The 21,142-nt window shown below is 37.7% G+C and overlaps 1 non-coding gene and 2 pseudogenes across 1 annotated transcript; 2 read left to right on the top strand and 1 right to left on the bottom strand.

Annotated features, from left to right (window-relative positions):
- Nucleotides 1-3,585: 3,585 nt before the first annotated feature.
- LOC122649250 lies at nucleotides 3,586-3,691 on the bottom strand. The gene has a single exon (XR_006331223.1). It is a non-coding gene; the product is annotated as a small nucleolar RNA snoR109 (small nucleolar RNA).
- Nucleotides 3,692-16,498: 12,807 nt separating this feature from the next.
- On the top strand, nucleotides 16,499-19,323 carry LOC122652919 (annotated as a pseudogene).
- On the top strand, nucleotides 18,561-18,703 carry LOC122649265 (annotated as a pseudogene).
- Nucleotides 19,324-21,142: the final 1,819 nt, after the last annotated feature.

Consider the following 21,142-nt stretch of genomic DNA (forward strand, 5'->3'; position numbering starts at 1 on the left):
CAAATTGATTTGTGTTGATTTTGATTCAATGTCCATGTAGGGATTTTTTTCATTGTTTCTCTCGTAGAGGAATTGTGCCACTCTCTTCCATTACTATGGCATAAAATGGTTTAAGCAGTACAACTTCTTAATGAATACCTAGTGTAACTACAACATTGTTATGCTTCATTCTAAGGATGACATGAGTCTGATGACAAGGTAAATTCATCTTAGTAGTTCTGTAAATCTAAACATCCTTGTTTCCTGTTCATTAGTTTGTAGAATCTTCGATAATTTTTAGAGCATAATCAATGATAACAATTATTAGAGCCGAAAAGATTAGTGAATGGATTTGTAACAAATAAAAATTTATTGTCAAATTCGCTCTAAAATCCAATAATTTCATTTTGTTCATATCAGATTAGAAACTGACTGATTTGGTGAAGCAAAGTTAGGGACCTCGGTAATTACGGGGGCATCTTGTCCTCTGCCTTTACTCTTTAACTTTTTATATTGTAGGATTTTTGAAGGACATGACTCGTCTAAGTGACGAAACTTATTGCAAGCAATGGGAGCAAGTGCTAAAGCATGCCCCAAATGAAGCTCTAGTCATAGTTACACTGATAGACTGTCATGTTCCTTATCATTTGATGACAATTATGAGAGCTGAAAAGATTAGTGAATGGATCTATAACAAATAAAAATTTATTATCAAATTCGCTCTAAAATCCGATAATTTCATTTTGTTCTTATCAAATTAGAAACTGACTGATTTGGTGAAGCAAAGTTAGGGACCTCGGTAATAACAGGGGCATCTTGTCCTCTGCCTTTACTCTTTAAATTTTTATATTGTAGGGTTTTTGAAGGATATGACTCGTCTAAGTGACGAAACTAATTGAAAGCAATGGGAGCAAGTCCTAAAGCATGTCCCAAATGTAGCTCTAGTCATAGTTACACTGTTAGACTGTCATGTTCCTTATCATTTGGGGGGAGCTGTACCATCATCATGACCGTCCAATTGGGATGTGGATGTGTTCTATGGGCCTTGGTTACTTGTTTACATGTTTACTTTTGTAATGGGCTTAAATTATAAGCCCATAAGGTCACAGAGAAGTCAGTATGCAAACTTAGGCTACGTTTGGTAAATGTCTGAACAAAGAACGTCCGTTCTTGATTAGAAACGTTCTTTGACGTTCTTGGTCTAGAACCGCGTTCTGAGACAAAAAATGACTGTTTGGTAATGGTCTCAAGAACGCCGTTCAAAACGAAAATAGTGTTTGGTAAAACTTGTTCTTCCCTATTTGATGTTAATTACAATAATGCAATTTCTTTGTCAATTATACCAAAAAAATACTTGTGAAATCCTTCTCTTACCAACCTTAGCATAAAATTAAAATATCTCATTAACATAACCAAAGTAAGTATAAAAATATTTCAAATTTCAAAGATGCAATTAAAATTGGGTTCTTGTGTAGATTAGTGTCATAATTGACTATGCTACGTACAATTGAATAAAAAGGGCCTTGGTGGACTCGAACCACCATCCCCTTGGAACATGCTCATGTGCCAAGTGCTCTACCAATTTGAACTAAAGACCCATCAAGTAGAGATCCAAAACAAAAATATAACAAAAAATATTAAAGTAGCATGAATCTCTACATGAGGAATGCAATGAGCATAGGTCTAAAACAGAAATACATCAAGAGAGTCGCAATGAAATGAATCTTTGCATGAGAAAGTTGACAAGCAAGATTTCCATAATTAAAGTATGGGCAGTGGAGTTTTCTCACACTAACACCTAAAGCCCTCCTATTTACTCAATAAGAACTTATGGACTAAAAAAGAATCATTGAAATGACTAGAAAAATCAATACATGATAAAACATACAACTGAGACAAGTTATCAAACTCGGCAAGTACCTTATCAAAATGAACCTAGCCTATCCAAAGATATGCCAACCAAATCATCATCAACATTTATACATGCCTCTAAGAACTGAAAATTATGGATCAAAGAAAGGGAAAGGAAGCTTCTTGACTTCTGATTACATTGCCACAAAACCAGTCATTAGAGACAAATCCAATGTTAGAATGTATTGAGAATTTTGACAAGTAAACAGAATAAAGAATATGATTCATGAATCTAAAAATAAACACAACCATGAATCTGAAAACAGATACTTGAATTAACAGAAGTACTTCATATTAAAATTATGAAATAAATGAGTCATGTGGATCATGGAAGTGGCATGCACTTCATATTAAAATTATAAAAGAGTAATAACAGCTCAAACATATTTCAGAAACAATCTCCAGATAATATAATGCATATTCAATGGCTCTACAGAAAAAACCAACTTGGACACCTGTCCTACCATGAATGAAGTGAACCTGAACATCAGTAGTGTATTCAGATTCCATTTGTGTATAAAAGAATGAATTTATTCTTAAAATAAGCTTATGTGATTTGATAGCATTTCCACCGTATGGTATATGGAGGCAAACATGAATAGGGTAAATCAAATAATTAATTGAACAAGGTAATATGTTTTTGGGCATCACTTTTTCCAAAATTCCAAGTTCTCAAATAGTAAAGTAACCAACTTGGATGGGAATATCCTTCCAGTTGAAGGATGGACACCTTGGGTAGATGAACACTTCAAATTTCCAGCCAAGGTTGATGGCTAGATGATGAGTTATGACAGGAATTTCAGAAATAGTAACTAAGGGTCAGAAATAGAAACATAGTTCCACAGAAAGATCCAGCCATTGGATGACAAAGAAACTGCAGCCGAAGGTAGCTTATACCCAGGGAAAAAACAACTTGGAAGTTGCTGCCAGAAATACCCAGGACAGAGAAAGTGCCACAGGGTATATTAATCTTCTATTCTTCAGTCCAGCAGTAACAAGACTGCTCTTCACAAATTGCATGTGATGCAGAGCATTTGGCTTCCCTAGTATTCATTGGAGCATATAAAAGAGAACACCCCATGCATAGATATAGACTACAAAATCGAATCACATAAATATCTGGCTTGGTGTTTGCTTTCATTTTATTGCTTTTCTTTTGGTTTATCTATTGAAAGAGAGCTGCAAAATTCAGAGCTACACTTAATCAACTAAAGATTCTAGAGCAGTAGTACAAGATCCATTGCAATTCCAGGGTGAACCTCTAGTGTGTTGCAACTGTTTTCCCAGTATATATGCTTCAATAAACCAAGTGCAATGTGTTGATAAATCAATCAATAAACACTCATTTCCAGAATGAAGAGGAAGAAATCTGAGGCAGAAACAAAAGCAATTAAATTATGGATAACAGAAAAAAAATTACATCCATGAAACAGAAATAAGGACCTAAAAGGATAAACAGAGAAGGCTCTTCATCCCCTTTATATTCTTCTGCATCATTACAGAGAAGGCTCTTCATTCGTTCCTTATCGTACCCCACAAAAAAATTAAAAATAAAAAATAAAAAAAGGGGGCAAAATAGCAAATCTTGCCTTAGCATCAATAGAAAATTGAATTAAAAATCACATAGCCTACAAAAGTAATAACACAATCGGAAAACCGGAAGAGATGGAGAAAAAAATGCATAACACAGAACGAAAATGGAGAAGAAGTTCGGTAAGCAGATCTGTTGACAGAGATGAAAATCTCACAACAATCGGCTAGTACAACTTCTGAGATTGATCGATTTATTTAGCTACAACCACAATCCATTTCAAGATGAAGGCATTACAGGAAAAAATCTGAAAGCAAAACGAAGAACAAAGACGAGATTTTCTAATCTAATCCTGAAACACTAAATCGAAAACCTAATTGGGAACCCTACAGACCAGAAACAAAAATCACAAGAATGATAACCTAATTAGAGAGAGAGAGAGAGTCACCTTCGTTGTTGTCAAGTTCAGTTGCAGAGGGGGTCGTGCTAGAGAGGACCACTGTAGCAGAAACCTTCAAGGGATGTTGCTCCAAATCCTGAGACACAAGGGAGAAAAATCGATAGAGCTCTAGTCAGTTCTTCATCCCAACAAATGACCGAGAGAGAAAGAAACAGAGAGAGTGAGAGGTAGAGAGAGCAGAGAGAGGAAGCGATAGAGAGAGGGATAGATAGCGAGAGAGAGAGAGGAGATCGACCTGCAACTTTCGCCTGCTACTGCTCTTCCTTCCCCAGATCTGTCTTTCCGTTTTTTCGTCTAGCCTTGCTCACGGGTTTTGCTTGTGAATCGCGCGATCAATCGTTCTTGTTCTTTCCAAGACGTTCTGTAAAGAACGTTCTTTACATCAAATATTCTTTCGGTTCATTCTAAAAAAACAAAAAACCGAACCGTCAAACCAAACAGAAAATCATGTTTTTTTGTTCTTAAAGAACAGAAAAACAATTCTGTATACTGTTCAGACATTTACCAAGGCTACGTTTGGTAAATGTCTCAACAAAGAACGGGTGTTCTTGACTAAGAACGTTCTTTTGCGTTCTTTGTTTAGAACGGCGTTCTGAGACCAAAAATGACTGTTTGGTAACGGTCTCAAGAACGCCGTTCAGAACGAAAATGGCGTTTGGTAAAACCTGTTCTTCCCTATTTGATGTTAATTACAAAATTGCCATTTCCTTCTAAATTACACCAATAAATACTTGTAAAACTCTTTTCTCTCTTACCAACCTTGGCATAAAATTAAAATATCTCATTAACATAACCAAAGTAATTATAAAAATATACCAAATTTAGAAAATACCATTAAAATTGGGTTCTTATGTGGATTAGTGTCATAACCGACAATGCTATGAACAAGTTGAATAAAAATTGGGCCTCGGTGGATTCGAACCACCATCCCCTTGGAACATGGTCAAGTGCTCTACCAATTTGAGCTAAAGACCCATCAAGTACTCATTGATTAGGGGACACAGGATAAAGTATTGTTAATTAATTTACTTTGTTCTTCCCAGAGTACTTCCCACTATTTTTTTTTTGTTGTAAGGTGGTACTTCCACCTAGGACCACCAGTCTATACGTGCAAAAACATACAACTGGTCACTTGTAAAAGTAATGGATCCATCACAACCCTATAATTCGTAAATCACTAATGATGGTGGCACTGCCTAACAAGATGGATCCATCACAACCCTATAATTCGTAAATCATCTATTAGGCAAGGAGTCATGTAGAATTCATTTGCCGTATGAAAAGACTATCTGTTGACATCAATCTAATCAAGACAACTCTACTTAGATGGGTTGATCATAGCCCGAAAATGGAATTGCTACTCACCATTCTCTTGTAATAAAATTAGCAATCGAAGGCTGTCTCCCTCTAGTGAGCTCGGGGTTTTTTATGGTTGGGGGGAGGAGGAGGAGGTGCCATGTTTTGGTCATAGGCCCAACACATGAACCCCAACAATTTCTTATATAGAACCCCAACAATTTCTTATATAATCGACCTGCATAGGGTCCTGGTTTGAGTTTCAATATGAACATATGACTTCAATCATTATTCTGGTCATGTGTTGAAATTTAAAATTTACCCTCGCTGGTTTGTTAGTCCATAATAATGGCTGGACTTGTGCTATTTTAGTTTTTTGGTTTCAAAATTTTTTTTTTAAGTTAACATAACTAGGATTCCTCCAAAGCTTTCCAACAACAGCTTGGTAGGTTACTCTTTCCTTTTAATCTTAACCCATGGAGTGGTTTTCTTTAGAATATGCTCTCAAACATTTGAATTCGAGAATTATATGTGGTCTCCTCTCATGGCAAGAATTTGAGGATGAGAGCAGGAGAGTGACATGACACTCCTATCCCCAGGATTTGGTCAATAAGATCACAACATCTCACTCCCTCTCAAGGACTCATCGTCTCATCCCAAAACCCAAGTTCAGTACAACCAATAAACTTGCAACCACTTTCTCCCAAGCCAATAAAACTCTCTCTTTTCTTAAAACCCTCTCTCTTAGAGACCATTGAGAAAGAAGGCCCTCCAATCTGACATTAGACACACACACACACACACACACACAGACAGTTTTCTTTATAGTGGATACCATTTGGAGGGTTATAATGTGACAGGTCCCACTTTACTTCCCACCTTTCCCAAGTCCTTCAACATTTAATGTAGAAGATTAAATTTTGTAAATCTTGAGTGGTAAAAATAGAGGAATTCATAAAATAAAAGCAATTCCTGAGTCAGCAACAATAAGAGACACATGCTCCATGCAGACACACATATACATACATTAGTGATGATATAAAGTAAGGGCATTTATAAGAATAACAGCCGTGTTAGCCTGGATATAAAGGCTTCCACGGTTTTTATGTAGGACCGCAGATCCAACATTATGAACTTGAAGACACTGTGAGGTATCAGTCTACCATAAAATTTAACCAAAAAGAAGCACATAAATAGCAGGATGTAAGCAATAAGGATTTCATTCTAGTATAGTAATGAGATGAGCTTATAGCATTTTATTATACTTGAATTTTATGAAGCAGACCAACATAAACCCATGCATAGTAAGTTTACTTTTCATATCCAACAGTTCATCAAAACAAACAAGGAAAGATAGATTATACAATGTAATATCCAACTGAAACTCCATGCATTCCATGAACAACAGAGACCCACAATCTCAACTTACAACATAATCAAGAGATCATCTGCTCAAAAAATTTAAATGTTCTTTTTTTTGAAGAAATAAAAAAGCAAATAGAGAAGAACACCGATTTCGCATTACCATAGAAGGATAAAATCATAAGGAAGAAAATCGGATACAAAATTTATTCAAAATTTATTCAAAATCAAGAATACAAAGCAATTTCTATTCGGTAAATAGAGAGAGAAAAAAAAACCCAACTAAATCGAGTAAACACCATTACAAAGAGAGAGCAGAGAGCTACGATACCGCTACAGAGAGAGTGGGAGAGAGAGAGTCACCTTCACACTTCATGCGACAGTGGTCGTGGTAGAGAGGATCACGGAGAATCCTTCAAGTTGTTGCTCCAAATCCCGAGACAAAAAAACTGAAGTGAGGGAAAGAACGAGACGAGAGATAATAAAATCATCACAGAGAAAGAAAGAAGAAAGACGCAAAAGCAAAGAATGGAATGACTCAAAGATAATAAAATCCCCAAAATCCATTATACCCATACATCCATACCTAAAAAACAAACGAAAATCACAAGTATGTATGAATAAAATCCCCAAAATCCCTAACATCCATTCTTAAAAATCCAGATCGAAAAATCAATTTTCTCAACAAATCCATAATCATACCTTTTTATTGAATCCTTCAAATTTTAGGGATGTAGATCCAATTCTGAGACACATGGGAGGAAAAATTCAGACTGGTCGATCATCACAAAACAACGATCGAGAGAGAGAGAGAGAGAGAGAGAGAGAGAGAGAGAGAGGGAAAGAATGAGACAGAGAGAGACGGCAGAGAGAGAGAGAGAGATAGCGAGATAGAGAGTGAGAGAGGGAGAGAGAGCGAGACAGAGAGACAGAGAGACGTGAGGGAGAGAGGGAGAGAGCGAGAGAGAGATAGAGGGCATGGTACTCCGCAGTTCTCTTATGGGTGGTCTCCTTCGTTTCCCCTTCTCTTCCCCTCCTCTTTGCAAGTTTCTTTCTCAAGCGTCCGAATCCAATGAACCCAATTCCATATCAATTGCAACAAAGTCCTATTGACGAAGATAGAGAGAGCGTGAGGGAAAGAACGAGCAAAGAGAGACAGAGATAGCGAGATAGAGAGTGAGACGGGGAGAGAGCGAGCGAGAGAGAGAGAGAGAAAGAGAGGATGAGAGAGGAAGATACACAGAGAAAGGAAGAGAGAGCGTGAAGGAGAGAGCGAGAGAGAGAAACCATTGTACTGCAGTGGTTCGAGCGTTTCCTTCTCTTCCTTCCCCTCCTCTTCTCGCAGATTGCGTTTCTTTCGATTGTGAAGTCACGGGTTTTGCTCGATAGCCTTCTCGATTTGTTCTTTGTTCTTTGCGCACCGTCTCCAAGACGGTCTCATGAAGAACGTTCTTTTACTTCAAAAATGCCCGGTTCGGTCTTTAAAGAATAAAAAACGAACCGATAATCCAAACACTTTTTCATATTTTTTCGTTCTTTTGAACAAAAGAACTGTTCGAAACACTGTTCGACCGTTACCAAACGCACTCCAAACGTAGCCTAGTGTCATAAGAGTGTGAGTTGGATTGGGATAAGGAAGCGTTTGGTTCGCTAAGTCTTAAGAATTTGAGTCTATGGACTCATGTTACTAAACTATAGCGTTTGGTTGAATGTGAACTGGATTCTACGAAAATCAATGATTCTTCATTTCAACGTAAAATTGACTTAGACAAGAATTCACCTCATTAGGTGAATTCCAAAAAGAAACTATCATTTGAGGTACCTGATATAAATAGGAGATTTTTTGGTGATTCTTGAAACCTAATTCTAATTTCACGATCTTGCGAACGAACTCGACCTAGAAGGAGAGGGGAAGGGGCACTAAAGCTCACCACCGATCGTTGCATTGCCGTGAAATCCACCGATCGAAGGTATCTGCTCTCTCTGCTCTGTGCTCTCTACTTGCTGCTCTCTGCTATCTCTCTCTCTCTCGTTCTCTCTGCTCTCTGCTATTTCTCTCTCTCTCTCTCTCGTGCTCTCTGCTGTGTCTCACTCTCTCTCTCTCGCTCTTCTCTTAGCTCAGACCAGCGATGTATATTTTTTTTTTTTTAAAAAATTTATGCTTCTCTGTCCGATTTAGGTTTTCTAGTTATTGATAAAAAATTTTGTTGTGTTTTTCTTCCAGGTGGATTAAGGTGGACAGTGAAGACCGGGTCAGGCAAGGCAGTTGGTTAAGGTGATTTTCTTATTCTCTTCTCTCTCTCTCTCTGTTTCATCGTTTTGTTTCATGAATTAGAAAATTTTTTTCTGTAAATTCTGGTTTCAGCCTTCAACTAATGGATACATAGCTGTAATCTTTCTCCTTCTAAGGAACCAGTACTGCGCTTGAGTGTGAGTGTGTATAGGGGCAGCATGGGGGTGGGGGTGAGTGTGTAAGGGCCGCAAGGGGTGGGTGAGTGTGTGTGGGGGCAGCATGGGGTGGGGGTGAGTGTGTATAGGGGATCTAGGTCTGAACTACATTGTTTCTACTATGCTCATAGGCTCTTGCTGTTGTTCAATCCTGCAAGTCCCTTTTATATTACCCATTGATCAAGTTAGCATTACTTCAGTTTTTCTGACCTTGCAGATACTCTGTTTTATGTTACTTTCCTGAAACATTGACATAACTCTGGAAAAACTGATTTGTTAGCCCTAAAACTTCACCCACCGATTATGTTGTCCTTGAGATTTTAACAACTTAAACCATTTGGGTGAACTATACTTGTATCGTTTTCTTGTATGTGAGTCTTTAGCTCAAACCGGTAGAGCAATTGGGAATGCCCCAAGATATGGTGGTTTAAATTCATAGTATACTCATTAAATTTTTTTATGTTTCATTTTTTTTTTTTTAAATTGATTGTTTGTTCTTTCTCTACATTCGTGTTTTTTTTTTTAAAACAATGCAAAGTGGGTATATGTTGGAGGCTTCACAGAAGATAAGCAAGTAATTTTTGTGACTCAATTCGTTTGTGTTCTTAGTGACATTTCTTGCTTTCATTCTCAATGTACATTTTTTACTTTCATTTAGTTCTTGGTAGTGATATGCACACTCCAACATATGCACAGATGTGTCACATCTTCTTGTATCTTGGTTTATACAAATTGTATTTCAGTTTGATATTTATATGCTTTCTATCTTTAGAAAAATAGAAGGCAAGGAACTACCTCATGGTTGCGAGAGTGTTTGCTCTAACTTGCTCCAACTTATATCAAACTTGGACAGCGACCCACAACTAGGTTTTATATATTTCCATGAGAGTTTGTGGATGAGCTCGCTAAGTTGCATGTATTTATCTTCCTGGTATTTGTGATGATTTTGAGCATATCACATCTCTCACTTTTCTTCTGTTTTGGGTGATGACAATACTAAGTTCTATTGGATTTTTATCAGAAATAATTAAATCATGCTTTGACCTACCAATGTTATATGGCTCTTGTCTGATATGATTGTGGATGAGCTGCACTGGCTATGGTGAGTGGATGTGATGGTATGCAGAAATAATTAAATCATGCTTTGACCTACCAATGTTATATGGCTCTTGTCTGATATGATTGTGGATGAGCTGCACTGGCTATGGTGAGTGGATGTGATGGTATGCTATTTCTGTCTTAACCTTCCCCCTTTGTTGATCCAATAAGTCCTTTATATGGCTCTTGTCTGATATGATTGTGGATGAGCTGCACTGGCTATGGTGAGTGGATGGGATGGTATGCTATTTCTGTCTTAACCTTCCCCCTTTGTTGATCCAATAAGTCCTTTATGATATATATGTCTAATCTCAATTCCAATTTCAAACTGCACCAAAGAAGGTTAGTTATCTATAAATGAGTAAAAATAGCTGGAACAAGGTTTATGGCTTCCCCCCCCCCCCTCTCATGTTTTCAACCATTTCATCTCAACTTAGTAAGGGTACATATCATAAGGTATTTTTATTCAATTAGAATTACTCTCATTTGTTATCTTCTTTGGTGCTATTTCTGATATGATTGTGGATGAGCTGCACTTGCTATGGTGAGTGGATGTGATGGTCTGCTATTTCTGTCTTAACCTTCCCCCTTTGTTGATCCAATAAGTCCTTTATGATATATATGTCTAATCTCAATTCCAATTTCAAACTGCACCAAAGAAGGTTAGTTATCTATAAATGAGTTAAAAGAGCTGGAACAAGGTTTATGGCTTCCCCCCCCCCCCCTTCTCATGTTTTCAACCATTTCATCTCAACTTAGTAAGGGTACATATCAGAAGGTATTTTTATTCAATTAGAATTACTCTCATTTGTTATCTCATATGTGAGTCTTTATGGGGTGGGGGTGAGTGTGTGTGGGGCAGCATGGGGTGGGGGTGAGTGTGAGTGTGTCAGTGTGTGTGGGGACAGCCAGGGGTGGGTGAGTGTGAGTGTATATAGGGGCAGCATGGGGTGAGTGTGAGTGTGTGAGTGTATAGGGGCAGCTTGGGGTGGGGGTGAGTGTGAGTGTGTATAGGGGCAGCATGGGGTGGGGGTGAGTGTGAGTGTGTGAGTGTGTGTAGGGGCAGCATGGGGTGGGGGTGAGTGTGAGTGTGTGTGTGTGTGGGGGCAGCATGGGGTGGGGGTGAGTGTGAGTGTGAGTGTGAGTGTGTGGGTGTGTGTAGGGGCAACAAGGGGTGGGTGAGTGTGAGTGTATGAGTGTGTGTGGGGGCAGCATGGGGTGGTGTTGAGACATTGAAACCAATTAATTAAATAGGGCATTTGGGACATTTTTAGTGATTTACAGGATCATATTTTTTTGTTTTTAAATTTGAAGCTTTATTAGCTAGAAAGTGAGCAACATAGAGATTTGAATTTAGCACCTAGCCATCAGTAACTGACACCACCAGGAGATGGAGATTTGTCTTTTTTATTACTTGACAATTAATAATGTTGCCAATATCCTTTTTCATATGGTAGATTTGAGATGAATCTAACTACAAGACACATGGTAACCAAACAGTTAGATAGATTCAGGATAAATCAAAGTCACAGACTCAGGGTAACCAAACGGTTATTCATATAGATTGAGAAGAATCCACGTGACAAACTCAAGGTAACCAAACAGTCTTTGAAAGAATCAAGAACGATAGGGTAACAAGAAGTTATTCAAGAATCACGAATCGGGTAACCAAACAGTTAAATTTCAAAATTATGAATCCACAAGAACCTGATTTTAGAAAACCTGGTCCAGAATCATAATCTAATTCTTCAAAACAATCGAACCAAACGCTTTCTTATAGCAAGTATAAAGTTCTGTTTTGAGTCTATTAAGCTAAATCACTGTGTGGGAGTTAGTAGGAGTCCTTTTATGAGTGTTGGTAAGAATTTTGAGTGTGTTTATACCCCTCATCCATTAAGAATGTTTTGAGTAATTGAAATTATGAAAATATGTTGTGTAACAGAAATTGAGATTTTGAAAAGTTTTGGCTCTATTGAATTGTGCAAATGCAGTTGAAGGCTCTTCTTCTACCCAGCTGCTTTCTTCTTCTAATTTTGATCTTCAATGCGTTCAGGTGCTATTTCTTCTATCATTCTTCTAGTATGTCCAAATATTGTGTGTCAATTCTATATAGATCCTTTTTTCTTTCCCTATCCTCTAAAGCGATGTGTTCCGTTTCTGGTCCTTTGCAATGGTAGCTGTACAATTTACTAAGGCCATTAAGTTTTAGTTCTTGGATGTCACTATTGTTCTCAATTATTTTATGTTGGGGCTGAGGCTTGGTAAGTTATATACATAAAGAGAAAAAAGGAGTTTTAATTGTGATGTATCTAAATTGTAATTTAATATGATGTGGTCCGCCACTGGTATGTTTTTGTTGTTGTTTATACATTTTAGTTTTTCCATTCTATTGGGATATTCATCAATTACTTAAGATTTGTCACTTGGTTTCTTTACACCACACATGTAATTTGATAAAAATTTATGTACTTCTGGATTTTCCTTTCCTCAAACTGAGAAGATTTGCCAGCATTATATCATGTGTGTGATTGATGTCCAATGATGAGTACTTGTTATAAGCCATGGGTTACACCCAAGTGCAGCTTTTGTCATAGTTACTCTGATTGGGAATGGCTCTTTTCATGTTTTTTTTTTAACTGCGATGGTTTTCATGTATCATCTAGTTTTGCACTCAAAATTTTTTGACAAGTTCACAATATTTTATCATAGAAAGTATGACATTTGGAGTTATGAATTTTAAAAGAGAAAGCAATTGCTTGGAAGTTAGAAAAGGCAACTTTGGAGGACAAGGACCCGTGTAGCCGACCCCTTATAGGGGGATGTTCTTGGAATGTTGCTTTGACTACTGCTTAGACTTCTTCATTTAGTAACTTTATTTTATCTTTTTTTTACTTCCTTGTACTCCTTTTTACTTTTTTACTCCCATCTACTTCTCTTATTTCTATTACTGTCACGGCCTCTTCGGATCCATGTAGCCGACCCAATTTAGTTGGGATAAGGTTATGGTTGTTGTTGTTTAGGAAAGGCAACTTTGCCGAGGTGATCAACTGTCTATTGGTTTCCTCTTTTTCCCTGTTGCCTATATTGTAGTTGGCTACAGTTCGGTGCTTTACCTTTTGTGTCAATACAGCTCTTTTGATTGATACATGTAGCCCGTACTCAGCCAATATTTTCGTTAGCCGATCATGGCATTGCTTCATAAGTTTGTCTCATTTTAATACGGATGCTTACCTTACATGTAGCGTTCTCTTCCCTGTTTTGGTGGGGAACATTGTGAAAACTGTACTAGATGGCTGTTGTCTACTTGTTTTTACATTTTATTTTTTTAAAATTTTCAGGAAATTGTCTCCCACCACACTTTTCATAGGTATACAGCTTCATGATATAATGAAATTTTGCCATGTGATTACTCTACTGATTTCTTCAAGCGGACATGATTTCTCTAAATGATGAAGACTATAAAAATGCCATGGAGAAATCTCCAGTGATGCTTCATTTGTCATAGTTACACTGATAGAGTATCATGTACCTCTACATCTCAATTTTAAAGGAGACATATTCAACTGTTATCTTTTTTCTTTGTTTTGTCTTATTTGTTAAGTATAAAACACTGTGTGGCTGGCTCTAGGTAGCATAGTTGTGTGCAGGTGCCACCTAAGCACTGCCTAGGTGTTTGAACTCTTTCTTGGGTCAAGGAGACAACATGCCTTGTGGACACTTAAAGAGTTTATGTTGATTTCTGTTTATTGTTTTGTTTTTCTATGAATATGCTTATATTATATTCTATACTTCGTTTATTATATGCTGATTTTCTCATATTAGGTCATTACTAGCATAATTGTATCATATTGCGCTGATATGGCGTATATGTTGCATGCAAGCGTAGTTAGATAAAGTTATCATTGCTATATTGCATTCCTAGGGCACCTAGGCAACGATTAGGCGGGTGCCTTGTTCCCTAGGTTCTCCTCCAATAGTTGGTCCTTGATGATGTTAAGATGTTGATTTTTTATTTCTTTCCATGGGTTATGTTGCCAGTTGAGTCTTTGAGATGAAATCTCTTTATTTCTCTTTAGCACAAGGCTGAGGAAGAGGTTTCTGAGGTATGTAGTGACTTAGGGTAATAATAGCTGCCTAATATTCAAGGCAGGTAAAATTTTTTTTTTTTTGGGGGGTGGGGGGGGGGGGGAGAGGGTTGGTGTTGTCAGTTGTAGTAATTGGTGCTTTTATGGTGAGAATGAATATATATGTGAGCAGATGGAATGCTAGATAATGAATATATCGAGAAGCCATCGATCGACATCCAAGTGTTGCTTTAACTTAGTTACTTGGATAGGAACGGCATACTTTTTTTGGTTTTCTTCTTGTTTTTCCTTTGCTTAGGAGTTGTGCCGCTTGTGCCTTCATAGATTTCTAGCATGAGAAACCTGAGTGGCTAAATGGAGGGTAAGGTTGTCATACTCACTGGTTAGAGCATGATTGCCCTTTCCTAGGCTGCATGTCTCCTTGGTAGACGTGTATTTAACAAGACACTGCACTTTTCCATTTTTGTTCTTGAACCACTAGTGTTCTAAATATATAGTCTCTTTATGGGCCCATATGAACAAGAAGGTATTTCTCAAGATGATCAATTGCATCCCTCTTCTCCTTTCCTATACTTAGTCTTATTTTGGGAGCATGGTTGATCTACTTCTGTTTTGATTGACAACCGTTATTACTGATAAACGTTGCAAGGAGTTGTTTTCATTTGTAGCCAACATTTTCTGTCAAAGCATTGTTCCTTCTGTTCAGAAGGGTTTTTATTTCTCAACTGATCTTTCTTTTAGTTAGCACATGTTTGATGTCTTGCTTTTCTTTGGGATCTGGGGAGGGGTTATAAGTTTTTTTTTTTTTGGTTTTGATGAGTCTTCTACAAAGAGATGCCATAATGGCATTTGCGGAACTGTTGATGGATTGAAATAAAAACCATGCTGGATATGCTCCATATACTGTTGGTGATAGTAAAAAACATATATTGATGAGAAGTAGTTCAGAGGCATTCTTACACAGGCTTAAAAGAAGGCAACTTTGCCGAGGTGATCAATTTCTTTTTGGTTTCCTCCTTTCCTTGTTGCCTATAACATATTTGGTTACTATGCTTGGGGTTGATCAATTATCTTTTTGTCAATTCTCACTCATTTGTAGCCAACATTTCCAGTCAAAGCATTGTTCTTTCTTTTCAGAAGGGTCTTTATCTCTAAACTATAACATGTTCAACGTCTTGCTTTCTTTTTGAGCAGGGGGTTATTTTTAAGATTTTTTTCCCCACCAGTCTTCTACAAACATATGCCATGATGGCTATTTGGAGAACTATCTATGCTATTTAATGAAGTACATTACTGTGTGAGTATTCTAGGTCAGAAGTTAATTGTAAAATCGCATGGGTTATGTCTTGAGCCAAAACCACAAGTTTTGCAACTTGTTATAACCAATAATCTAATGCCTGATGGCAGTTAGGTACTTAGGTCATGGTTACTCTGATAGACTAACATATTCTATGTTGGATGTTTATTCTTGTAATAAGGACTATATAGTTTGTAAGTACCCATGAGCAAACTAAACAACTGATCCTATGGTAGATTTGTCCTTGACTTGTGCCTCTAGAATGATCCTTCTGGGTAATAACCATAAATCCATAACGAGAACAGTTTTCTGACAAGGTGCATTTGGCCCAGGCAAGATCAGGCAAGATCAATTTTCTAGGTCATTGCTTCTGTTTTTTCTTTTTGTGGTAGTTTTATTGGCTTATCCAGGGGGTCTAGAACTTCTGAGCAGAAGTGGAATGAGGACATCTTTGATATAGGTAGGCTACCTAGAATGGATTGTGTATATAGACAAGCAATTAGAAAAAGTTTCCTTGTAAGGAGATGGTGTTGGTCGAGTAAATGTTTTACCATCCCAGTTGAAGGCATATCATTATTAATTAAGGTTCCTGTCTCAAAGTAAGTAATCAAACGGGAAGGCACTCAAATCCCATGAATGGAAGCTGGTTATTGGAACTTTAGCTAGTTGTGAAATATCGTTTGATCAAATTCTCTCTTTGGGTAATGAATGGCATAACGGAACATTGAGCATTGGGAGCTTGCTTTCATTTTCAACGAAGACTTTGTGATCATTTGATTTGTTGTCTTAGATTGGTCAATGTTCACATCTGCACATCTGACAAGTACTTAGGTGCTGTAACAGAATTTATGGGTATTGAAACTACGATATGTTCATTTCTTGTGGAGTAACACTATTTTTGCCCACATATTGTTGTGTCATTCTGCATTGATAGGGTGAATGGGTTTGCTTGTTTGTTGCAAGGGTTCTTATGCACTACTATATGAGTTCTTTGTAACATTTATTTTTAATATCATTATTACTATTGTTATTTGTTGTGTTGTACCATGACAATTAGCATGAATATGCCAATTCACTTGTGTGTTTCTGACTTTGTGCAGAATAAAGATGTTGCAGAAGCTATTCAGAAGGTTGCTGCTGCCTATGACTGCAAGATTGTTGAAGGTGTTCTTAGTCATCAGCTAAAGCAGTTTGTGATTGATGGGAACAAGGTTATATTGAGTATATCTAGCCCTGATACAAGAGTTGATGATGCTGAATTTGAGGAGAATGAAGTCTATGCAATTGATATAGTGACCAGCACTGGTGAGGGAAAGGTAAGTGAGCTGCTGTTAACCATACAATATTCTTATGCTCTAATGTATGGTTTTAATTGTGGTATGATTTTCATGGGGATAAATAAATACAGCCTAAGTTGTTGGATGAGAGGCAAACTACTATTTACAAGAGAGCTGTGGACAAGAATTACCACTTGAAAATGAAATCGTCAAGGTTCATCTTTAGTGAAATAAATCAGAAGTTCCCTATCATGCCCTTTTCAGCAAGGTTTGTGACCTTTTCGCATTGTTTCCTTCTGACTTGATGCCTTTTTATCATAGTAACATAATATAATTCCTTTACTCTACTAAGGCTCTAGAAGAGAAGAGGGCCGGCTAGGATTAGTGGAATGTGTGAACCACGAGCTCTAGCAGCCATACCCTGTTCTTCATGGGAAGCCTGGTAAGCATATTCTGACACAATACAAGTCGTGGTAAATTGTCACCCTTGATGTGGATAGTTAACTGAGTCTTTGGTGTCGGTAGATATCTATTTTTCAGCTTGTATGTTCCATCCGTATCAAGTGTTCCTTGAGCAATTTCTGTTGATCTTTGCAGGTGATTATGTGGCCCATATTAAATTCACCGTTTTATTAATGCCAAATGGGTCAGATCGGATTACATCCCATCCGCTGCAGGAGCTACAGCCTGCAAAGACAATAGATGATCCCGAGATTAAGGCCTGGTTAGCTCTTGGCACAAAGACAAAGAAGAAAGGTGGTGGGAAGAAGAAGAAAGGTAAGTTGTCAAGGACCTATTGAAAGAGTAGGTATATAAATTTGGAGAAAAGTTCTGTTTGGGGGGGGGGGGGGAGTGTACTGCCCCTATTTTTATCCTCTCAAGTGCAATGCACCGCACTTGGGAATCCAACCGTAAAAACATGGGCAGTGGCATCTTTTTAACATGGGCCATGTTGGGTGGGTGGACGGTTGGATTTTCAAGTGTGGTAAATCCGTACTGCTCACGCCCAGACACAGGGGGTGGTGAAATGACCACCCTGCCCCCACGTGCTGTCATTGGCTCCTGTGCATGTGCAGGAGCCACGCTCCCCAACAGAGAATACCTACCCATAACATTTAATCCTATTAGATCAATTGTATCAATCTGGACTTCACCTCATTAGATTGACCCGATTGTAGTGGTGTGCTGAAATTGAATTGTGAATCCAATGTGGTCATTAATATTGGGGCAGGGCGAGTGTTAAATTTCTTCATTTGTCTAACTGATGCCTATGATTTTGCTCATTATTATATTTTCATGTTCACTGATTTGCCAAGTGGTATATGAGCTCGAGTGTCTAGTGACCCTGATTTAAGGGTTTTTAAAACATGTAGAGGTTCCCTAAACGTGTCCAGCAGACAATCAGCAGCCCCCTCTTAAGAAATGAATCCATTTTCTTGTGTTCTTTTTTTCTGCTAGGTAGGGTTGTTTGGTGCAGGTAATTTGGTATTTTTTTTCTCCTATTTTTGGGATTCCTAAACCTGTTGAGAGACAATCAGGGAGTCTCCACTTAACAGATAAAGCCATTTTCTTGTGTTCTCTATTTTTTTCTGCTAGGTAGGGTTGTTTGGTGCAGGTAATTTGGTAATTTTTTTCTCCTATTTTTGGGATTCCTAAACCTGTCGAGCAGACAATCAGGGAGTCTCCACTTAACAAATAAAGCCATTTTCTTGTGTTCTCTATTTTTTTCTGCTAGGTAGGTTGTTTGGTTCAGGTATTTGGTGTTTTTTGTTTTCTTTATTTTTGGGGAATTCCATAACCTGTCGAGCAGACAATCAGGCAGCCCCCTTGCAAATGAAAATGACAGGGGAGGTGTTAATCTTCTCAGAAATTAATCGACTTTTGTTCTTCAGACTTTACTGAGATGGGTGGCAATATAAAGCCCTTCCCTGAAGTTGGTCTAGTAAACTTAAGCACATTTCTGTCATTTATCATGGCTTTCTTTCATTGGTTGGTTGACAATGTTTTTTTTTTATACATTTTATTTTTTTATGTAAATACTGTGGGAGGTTGCTCTTAGTTTTAGTATGAAAACTTTTGAAGTACAAGTCCCACGGGACCTTGCATTGTTAGACATGAGGCCCCATTTTTAGTATTTGAATTTTTTTTTGTACACAGGTCCTGCTTGCTCTGTGTTTAGTAACTACCACCCATATGTTTTGACCTCTAACAGGTCCCTTCTTTAGTGTTTGTATTTCCTTAACACAGGGCCTGCCTGACCTATAACTGTTGGTTTTAGTTAGAACTACAAAAATTCTTAGACAAGAATCCACTTTCATTGATTTGTAGGTAAGAAGGGTGACAAAGCAGATGATTCAGCAGAACCAGATGCCATGGATGTAACACTAAATGGAGCATCTCAACAATGATTTTCCCCTCAATTTTGGTACTTTTTTACTCTATTTGTTTGCCGGCTCTCCGGGGAGACAAGACAGCTCTGGCTTCTCAATGTATGCATGAGGATATTAATCCAAGGTGGAGAGATGTACGTCTTCCCCGTTTCTATACTTGTTTATTCTTCTTCTGATGATTTTCAACGAGAAAACAAAGAAATCCAGAGCTCTAACCATATATGATCACTCATTGAAGACCCAAATAAGTAAGAAGGGATAATAGATTGGCAATTAGTATGTTTAGCTTCAAATGGGCTCTCTGTCCATGTATGCGCTGAATCCTCTTGAGAAATCCAGTTTTTGTTAGACTTAGACTGGGTGGTGTTTGTGTTGGTGCTTGCGAGTTGTGACATTATCCTTCCCTTCGTCTTGTGGAAGATTATTTTTGGTTGCAGGAGATATATAAAGGGGGTGAAGTGAAAGCAATTCAATGCAGCAGTGCTCAAGAAATTTTTAATACGTTAAATGAATCTTGGCATCTTTTTTTCATTAATCAGCCGGATTTAGTTGGAGTTGATCAGAATTGGTCAAAGTGGAGTAGAATCGGTGGGAATTGGCTGGATTGGAATCAGTCAATTCACCGATCCAGTTCCCCATTTTTTAAACTGTGGGCTATAAGATGGTGCAATTAAATTATAAAAAAGGAAAAATTATTTGTACACCCTATCTACTATTGATCGATTGCGTTCGTTTTATCTTTCTTATGAGTTTATTCAGCTGAAACTTGTGAAGTGAAATCACTAACTTATTCTCCTTTTTACAACCATACTTGTTGCTCCAACCTACCTCTAACCCTTGAATTTCACCTCACCCTTGCTACTTTTCGTCCTCTCCTCCCTGCCCTTTCGTCCCCGTTACTCTTGCACGGTAACTGAAGAAGAGATTAGAGACTTCGCCAAGGTTTTCTCTGTACTAAGAGAAGGTGCTATTCTCTGAGAAGTCAGGTTAGTTTCAGAGGTTTTGAGATTTCCTACTCTTCCTTTTCAGAGTCAATGATGTACAGAGATTGTTGGATATCTCTTAAAATCTTTCTTCCCAAATCCCACATGGAATCTTTGATTTAACGATTTTATCCTTGAAAATCAATTCCAGCGACTCCTGTTGCTGTGTTTCTCGGCTCTTTTTCCTTTCTCTTCCCAGTCGCGTTTCTTTTACCATCACGGAATGAACCTTTAGGTTGGGTAGCTCAGATTATGGGTGATGATGAGTAAGGATCTGTTAGGTTTGCTTTTGATATTGAATTCTTTACAGTGGAAATGCCATCCAGTGTCCATGGGTGGATATAGAATTTTTTTCCCCTGGCAGTACAGAGATCAGTGAATTTGCCGATTTGGATCAGAATTGACTACTAATTCATCCATAAAAACCTTAGAAATTTCTTATTTTTTATTCTAAGAATTGATTTTAGGGTTTTTGAGGACCAATTTCTATTCTGTCTCTGAATTTAAAACTGAGTTTTTAAAATGAGATGAAATCGATCCCCAAGAACCTTAGAACCAGCCTTTGTATCTAGAAATATGGAATTCTTAGGGTTATTTCTATTTTATCTGCCATTCCACGAGCATTGAACAATCATGTCGTAGATGCAATGAAATAAAGGGTAGGGGCGTTGGGGTTGTAGGAGAAAGGACGAGGAGGGGGTAAGAGAGTCACTTCACTACCTTTAAAGATTTAGGATTTTTCTAACCCATGATGTCATCACTAAATGTTGACTGACTAACGGACATGACCTACTTGAAAGAAATCATAAAATGTAGGGGGTGTTAAAGTAAGTTTTTGAAAAAAGGAAGTTATTCAACAATTAGGCAATTGTGATGTCTATCGTATCAGCTTGACCTTTCATAAGCAAAGATAGAATAAAACGTCCATATAGAATAAAACGTCCATAATAAAGATGCCAACCGTCTTGTCTTGGACGAGAAGATAGTTTGTTTCTTTCTGAAGAGGGAAAAGAGCATAGCATTTA

This window comes from Telopea speciosissima, chromosome 1 (genome assembly GCF_018873765.1).
Source record: "Telopea speciosissima isolate NSW1024214 ecotype Mountain lineage chromosome 1, Tspe_v1, whole genome shotgun sequence".
Taxonomy (NCBI): domain Eukaryota; kingdom Viridiplantae; phylum Streptophyta; class Magnoliopsida; order Proteales; family Proteaceae; genus Telopea; species Telopea speciosissima.